Raw genomic sequence first — 7,190 nt, 5'->3', positions numbered from 1 at the left:
GATTTGTAGAATATGAATTCATGATTATACAAATTTTAATATGAAAATGCTTTCTCTTAGAAAACTTCAAAACGTTGTGGTTGTCTATAAATTGATAACATCAAACAAAATCAAATGCAAAACCAACTGTCTTTCTTTTTATTGCTATTTTTTTTCCATATTTATAACACAATTTAACTTTTGTTTTATTCTCTATAAGACTATGAAAAATAGGCTCGGCATGCTCTATAGTATATTCTACGGACACTGCCCCACCATGGTGGCATGCCAAATATGGGGAGCCTCCACGACATTCAATTGCCAATGAGAGATGAGAGAAAGTGGAGGGTTAACGACCATTTTTTCCAATTTCAAACCATTGTAACTGCTAAACATATCCTAGGGTGAACATTTGGACCTTTGAACCGGACTAGACCGGGAACCAAACCTGGACCGGCCTCAACAGGTTCGGTCCAAGGTCCATCAAGTTTTGCAAAACCGGTCCGATCTAACAGCCAATCCAATCCGGTTCCGGTCCGGTCCAAGTACTCACTCCTAAAATCGTAAGAGATAACTAACTTTCAGTAGGCTTCAACGAGTTGTACCATGTACACGTAAAGTTATATTGGTCCAACGGGTACAAGAACTGAAAAACCGTACCTTGACCGGCCTCAACCCGTCCAATCCAAGGTCCACCAAATTCTACCAAACTTGTCCGGTCCGGTGGTGGTTGTTGATGCCAACAAAATAAATAACCCTAGAAATTGCACATTAAATAGTGTATAATGGCAAGGGGATTGAATCCACGCTGACTGGTTCAATTTGCTACTTAATTCAAATCTTTTTGTAAAATGCTTGTAAAATCAAATAAAACTAAAAATGGAGGATTTCGTCTTTTGGTGTTTTGAAGAAACTAAAGTTATACTAAGATTTGGAAATTGCAAGTAAATAAGTAAAGAGTTTGATTCAAATCAATGAGAGAAAGATGATTGACATTGGAATTTTATCACTTGAATATTTGGTAAATGAATCATTAGAACTCAATGTGCAATACTTATAATGAATCTCTAATTAGGCTATAGCAATCCTTGAAACTTGAAATTACCTAGACTTTTCTTAATTAATACAATGGCTAGAGAAGCTCATAACATATTTTCTTAGTTAAAGTCATAATTTCTATGAAGCATGCAATTGATGAAAATTAAGTAGCAATAACGTTTATAAGCCACCAAATCCATGAGAAGTCAAAATGCTTTCATTGCCATATTGGAGAAAGTATTTTTATTATTGTGTGAAGTGAAAACAAACACAAGAACCATTTGTTGATTGCTAATTTGAAGATATATTACTTAATCAACAAATTAGCCAACTAATCAATAAACATACATCTAAAATAATGAATAAAGACATGCATAGACAATATGTTAAAACAAAAAATACTTTCATAAAGATTCATGAACAAGTTCTTGGTGTTCTTCAAAATCAACCAAACATTCAAAGGATTACTTCCAAACTCAACCAATATTAACTTATACTAACAAAGCTAAGTTTAAGCAAAAAAAAAGTGTTTAAAAATACTAAACATAAATCCAAGATGAAAAGATTTGAAGAATGATGTTCTTCAAGTGTCTTGCTCCTCCAAAAGCTCCAAAATGTAGAGAGAATTCACTAATTTTCGGCTTTCCAAACTTGTGCAAAAGAGCCTCACCAACCTTCCCCATATAATACCAATACCAAATGTGAAATCCTTGAATCGCCATCAGCAGAGGTTGTGTGAGTCGCGCACGGTTATGCTGGTAGGCTAAACATTAGACTTCTTTGCATCTTAGCCAATACTGCTTTAGCCTAGTAGCCCGGTTTGCTTCTCTATCAGATTGTAGCCCATAATTCTCCAAGATTTCTTAAAATTTTGCCTAATTTACCTCCTTTTAGTCATCCAAAGCTTGAATACTCGCTCAATCAATCAATTCTGCAAGCTCAAATATTCCTCACATCTTCTTTTAAATTAAAGCTCATATTTCTTTAATCTTCTATTTATCAACAATCCCACACTTTTGCATCATCTCCAGAAGAGTCATCAAACCCATGATTCCTCATCCTCTAAGTTCGTGTGATTTTCACATTCCCAAACATCTCCGCTCCACAATATTCTTCTAAAAATCTGAAATTATGCTCAAAGACTAGAAAGTCCCGATATAGATATTAAAATAACAAAAGGGAAAATATGCATGAATATTAACTAGAACTGGAATGAAATATAGTAAAATAAATTATAAAAAGAAGTAAATAAAATGAAACTATCATCTGATTCGGTCCAAATGCTCACCCCTAACCTATCCCACAAAATTACACCACACCAATCTTTCTTTTATAAAATATGTCTTCTTCATAAATTATAATAATCATCTTCCTATTTCGGTAATTTAGAATTCATGCTAGAAGCCGCAATCGTCGTTGCAAATTCGCTACAACAAGAATTAGATGTTGAAACGGAAAATGTGCAACATAAACGAAGAAGATGTTGGTTTTTATTCAAAAATTGTTTAAAGAATATAAAGATAGCAACGAAAGACTTTAATTTTAAACAAAATAAAACTAGTTTCATTCCCACCAAAAGATCATTTTGCAAGACTTATAAAGATTAAATAAAACCAATAAGAAGAAAGCGAAACAACCTTTGAAGACTTTCGTTCCTTTTGGTAATTAAGAATTTGATGAAGATGACTTTTAAGCTCCGAGGAAGAAGCTCTCCAGAAGTGTCCACCAACATTTAGCCAACTTGATAAGATTTTAGTCTTCTTCTTATAATAATAATATTCTTATGGCTTTAAGAACAAAACAAGGCTTTTGTTCTAAATGAGAGTTCTAGTAAAGTATCAAACATATTCTTATGACTTAACCTTTTAAGAGAAGAAAAGATAGAGAGCATATAGAGAGGGAAATAGAATTTTTTTGTGGTTTTGCTTAGCTAAAAGAAGGAAGAGAGATAACTAGTTTATATGCTCTTAACTTGTAACGACATAATTTTTCAAAGCAACGTTTTCATTTTAAATCATATGGCCTTCATAACACATTTCGTAAAATCTCATTTATTTAAATTACAAACATAACTCCATGTTTAATTAATTAATAATCCAGGATCCTCGAAACATAATTCTTTCTCTGGTGTGTACAATCAAGCCGATGCCGTCCAGCAATCCAGAGAAAACCTGAAACACATAACACATAACACGATAAGCACGAAGCTTAGTGAGTTCCCCAAAATACCACGTACAAAAATTTGCCACTCGAGGCTATACTCTGTAAGACCCTCTGGTCAATGTGTCTCAGCAGAACCCTCCAGCCCCGTAGCTCGTTGGACCCTCCAGTCTGGTCTAGCTCGTTGGACCCTCCGGTCCGGTCTATAAACTCCGCATAACATAAATCACAAAGACATAATGCATAGCATACCACATACAACAGGATAACATAATACTCAATGTAAGCACATAAGACCTTCCGATCACACATAACTACCACTCAAGGTAAAGTATAGTGAGAAGACTCACCTCATATGATTTCTAGTAAACTCGTGTGCTCGATATCCCCGATCTGGCCTCTGCCTATCAAAATGATAATATCTCAAATCAATACCCTCCTTATATTCTCATCTCTAACGAATAGGTAGAAGACCATTCTACCCTTCCCTGACCTCTCTTGAATCAGTTTGACCAACCCTAAGGTCAACCGAAGTCAACTCTAGTCAACAGTCCAACTTTGACCAGACTCGTCGAGTGCACTCGGGTGACTCGGCGAGTTCATGCGCATCCTCTAAATTCTCCTAAGGCCTCACTCGACTCGTCGAGTTAACCTTTCACTCGACGAGTTACCAATGATCACGAATCGCGGGGCAACCCGATCCGACTCGTCGAATCCTCTCATGGACTCGACGAGTTTCCTCCATGACAATACTCATTTGACCTTCTGAGGCCAGATCTGTTTCTCTAACTTATAGATCTGGCCTTCTAGCACCCAAAAGTCATGTAAAGGTTCAATCTTTATGTCCATGCACCACACATCAAGCTCTATTTGAAGAAATAACTCTTAAAATGACAACCTAGACTCAAAACTCCAATGGGACTGCATAAAGTTGGATGATTGGGGCTCTCTGGACCTCTTAAGGTCCAGATCTGATGTCTATGCCTCAAGGGGACTTCACTTTCATCATAACTCAACTTAAAAGAGGGTAAAGAAACCCTAAATTCATGAGATCTACTATCCATACGAAAACAGGTAGAGATTTATAGCTTACACAACAACTTTTAATGGAATAGGAGTAGATCTGAGCCCCTCCAACAATTTAGCTTGAACACTCTCCTTCTTCCTTGCAAGAATGCACCCAAAATGATGAAAATTAGCTTCCTCTTTCTCTCTATGTTCTCTGGATCAATTATGGTTTCTCAAGGGAAGTGTGGCCGCGAATGAAGGCCATAAGGGCCTTTAAATAGGTAACAAACTCGGACAATTAAGGTTTTCTCCAGCAGCGCTGACTTGGCGAGTCAGATACCCGACTCGTCGAGTCCATTCATTAAACACGTCACCAAAACGCGACCCTACTCGACGAGTTAAGGCACCAACTCGTTGAGTCACTCCTCATATCTCCAAATGAATACTCAAAATATTATCCCTGGAAATCCGGATGTTACATAACTTTATGCCTTTATCTCATGGGTCTTAACCTTTAAGAGTCATGCTTCATTAAATCAACTAGCCATGCTTTCTAAGAGCATGGTGTGTTGAATAAATTAATCAAAAGCAAGTATTCTTTTTTATTTTTTTGTTTATGGTCTCCTTGAATATTTTATAAAAAAAGGAAGTTGGTTTTTCTATAAAAACTCTTCTAATTTTTATAACTTATAAAACATATAAATCCATATAAGACAAAAAAAACCCTTTCGGTCCAAAAAGATATACATGGCATAATATATCATACCTTATGATATATTATAATATATTTTGATACTTAATATTGAAAATTAATATTTCCATGAAATAAATAATTTACAATTAATTAACTGAATTATATTTATTTATCAAGGATCAAAATCTTATAAATAATATATTTGTATCAATTTTTTGTTAGTGTGACATTTTATGATCATATATTATCTAGCAATATCATTCTATAATGACTATTGGGCATATACATCTTTCGATCTCCCGCTTGCACAAGACTCGTCAAAGATCGATAATGTTGAACGTCTAGCAACATTTCACTACTCCCAGTAATATATGACTTAGTGACATTATATCAACATCCAATTCCTAAAAGCTCAAAGCTTCAATTGATGTATAAGGTAAGTTATCAGTTATCCCTTTGTTACAGACATCTTGTTGAATGTGTCACACCCCAAAACCGGAACGGCGGAAACGTTCTGGGTGGATGACGTCATGTTAAGTATCACAACATATGTAGTATAGTAATCAAAGTACAACAACCATTGCATTAATAGTAATAATTTTACGTAGGTTACATTTTATAGCAACATTCAAGTAATATATAACATAACATAGATGCAGCTCGATTCTGGCTGACTTCGCAAAAGCTCCCGGGATGTACCTGTCTATCGATGACCTGAGAATACAAGTTATTTTGAAAGCGAGTATCAGCATTTTTATAATGATGGTGAGTTCATAAGTATTTAATGACATTAGTATAAATACATGTTTTATTCAAAATAAACTCATGAAAGGTGGTGGTTTAGAATCTACGGAGCGTTAGAATCCTTTCCAGAAAATCCTATATTTTCTAAATAAAAGCAGCCTTCTACCAAGGCCCCATTTGTTTTATGTTTAAGGAGTAATTTCCCAAAAGAGATATCATTAGCCAAATATAGTTTTTAATTTAAAGGAGTGATGAGAAAAGCCTCAAGTAAAATAAAAAGGGAAATCGTATTTTTCCTCAGCAGAAAACACTACTGTCCAAAAGTATATAAAATCTAGACTCCAGGCGGAATGCCTCGCAAAGCTTAAAGGTAAATAAATCATAGACTTCAGGCGGGACACCTTGCAAAGTCTAAAAATAAGTAAAACATAGACTCTAGGAAGGTATCGAATGGACAATACGCTTGGCTCAGTCTGAAACAAGGAAACACAGACCCCAGACGGTATCAAATGAACGATACGGCTAGCAAGGTCTAAAACAAAGAAACACAGACCCCGAACAATATCAAATGAATGATACAACTAGCAAGGTCTAAAACAAAGAAACACAGACCCCAGACAGTATCAAATGAATGATACAGCTAGCAAGGTCTAAAATATTTGGTAATCCTAAGTGGGTTGGTTTACAAATTTATAACATGACCTAGTATATAACTAGGAAAATAGGTTAAGATGGTTTCAAAGATACCGTGATGATTCTTGTTACCTTAAATCCATGAATTATAAGGTAACTTAGAGATACTCATAACCATACTGATTGACAATCGAATACTTGACGCCCTACAAGCGTCGGAATAAATGTGACATTTATCACCCCTTGGCTTGGTCGGTCGGGGACTGTAGCTAGCAGTCAGGGTGTGGGAGTGTCTGTCTCGTATAGATCTATACACACAATGCCCGCTCTCCCTCCAGGAGACTCTGGTTACCAACTCGACAACGGTGAAATCCGTGTCCCAAGGATGTATCTCGTATTTCGAATTCTGTTATAAGTACTGGAATAATGATATAGACTCATGAATGAACTGACTCCTTTGGAATTCTCCGTACTAGAAAGAGTAAATAGAAATCTCCTAACTATTCCTATAATAGTTACTAATGTTTCAGGTATATGATTAGTGAATGGAAGGATGCCCTTGCTACCCAAGGGAAATGAACTGGCTGATGGAAACTTTTATGACTATACATGTATACATGATATATAACTAATATTGGAACGAACTTTGGACGAATAACCGATACCCTAAAGCCACATCCAAACAAGGAAAAGGAGACAGGGCGAGCTAGCCTTCCTAAGTCCTTCAAATATTACTTATATAACTATATAGATACAGGCATGCATTATACGAATTAAAAGCATAGAAGAAACTCTGGTAAACACCTTTGGAAAATCTTTACAAATAAGACTTTATGACTTGATGTCATTTTAATAAAATAAGCTTTGAAAAACCTTTAGAAAACCTTTGAAAAACCTTTCATAAACATGCTTTGAAAATGATTTGATAAAACAA

Source organism: Lactuca sativa, chromosome 5 (genome assembly GCF_002870075.4).
Source record: "Lactuca sativa cultivar Salinas chromosome 5, Lsat_Salinas_v11, whole genome shotgun sequence".
In the NCBI taxonomy this organism is placed as follows: domain Eukaryota; kingdom Viridiplantae; phylum Streptophyta; class Magnoliopsida; order Asterales; family Asteraceae; genus Lactuca; species Lactuca sativa.
The sequence above is the reverse complement of the archived record's forward strand: the minus strand, read 5'-3'. Positions refer to the sequence as shown.